A 1,277-nucleotide genomic window follows, 5' to 3' on the forward strand; every position below is an offset into this window, starting at 1 on the left:
AAGAGGTGGGGAAAGGTGATGAGCAGAAATAAAACACTGGTTAGCACTTTATTGGTATTCATTTATTTACTGAAGGAAGTCTATATAGTACATAGGCTTTTAGACAAAACAATATAACAGACTTTATTGGTATTACTGTACTATCTTCAGCCTGTTTTTACTCCTAGCATGCCATCATCGCAACGATTGCATTCTTAAATTTTGTGGGAAATGTGGTTGTTTTTGTACTTGGAAACAGCAAACCCCAGTATTCAAGGATGTTGTCATTTGTGGTGATCCTGGGAATGGCGATGCTCTACCGTACCTGTTACCTCTTAAGTCAGGCACTCCATATGATTACCTGGGTGATTTGTTTGCAATTCAAAATGAACAGTGTCGGGTCCTCCCTTGGTCCTCGGGGTAGCGCCTCCTGTGGCCGTGTTGTCGAGGTCTGGGTCGGGTTCTGGCAGGGCGGGTGGTCCAGGAGGCGGTCGGGTCCAAAAAGGGAGAGGGAGTGAGGGGCCTCACACAGGCAGGGGATGGAGTTAAGATCACCCCGAACGTCCCTCTGCCAGCATGCTGCGAACGCTTTCCCTCTCTCTCTCTCTTGCTTCCCGTTTTTCTCTCTCTGGGTTTCCCTCAACTTCACAGCGTGCTCCTCCTCCCTGGCCCCTTCTCCACCCTGCCCTTTTATCTCCGTGCCCCGCTCCTGAGACCACCCCTCCACCCCCCAGCTTGGGACACACCCCTCTTTATTTACGGAGACGCCAGTAGGGCATCTCCGGGGTGGAGGTTGGTACCTCGGCACTCGCTCTCGTTCCGCCAGCCCCACCGTCCTGCTCCTCTTCATCCCAGTGGCCGTTCCACGGGCCCTGGTCTCGTCCCCTGGGACGGCCGGTGCAGCATGCATCGAACAAGATCGCTGTCCCCGTCTCCCCTGCTGGATCGCCGGGTCCTCCCCTCCTCAGTAAGGCGTACGGTGGGGGTCTTGTTGGGTTCATCGGGGGATCTGGGGTCCGGTCCTCCCGGCCCGCGACCCCCGGAGTGGGACAAACAGTATTTTTGAATTGTTTTGCCTCCGTACATAAGAACATAAGAGACGCCAATGTTGGATCAGGCCAAAGGCCCATCCAGTCCAAAACTCTATGTCACACAGTGGCCAGAAATACCAGGTGCCATCAGGAGGTCCACCAGTGGGGCCAGGACATTAAAAGCCCTCCCACTGTTGACCCCCCCCAAGCACCAAGAAGACAGAGCATCACTTGCCCCAGAGCCCCTATCTATACCTTGTGGCTAAT

This window comes from Gekko japonicus, unplaced genomic scaffold (assembly GCF_001447785.1).
Source record: "Gekko japonicus isolate JY-2015 unplaced genomic scaffold, Gekko_japonicus_V1.1 scaffold249, whole genome shotgun sequence".
Taxonomy (NCBI): domain Eukaryota; kingdom Metazoa; phylum Chordata; class Lepidosauria; order Squamata; family Gekkonidae; genus Gekko; species Gekko japonicus.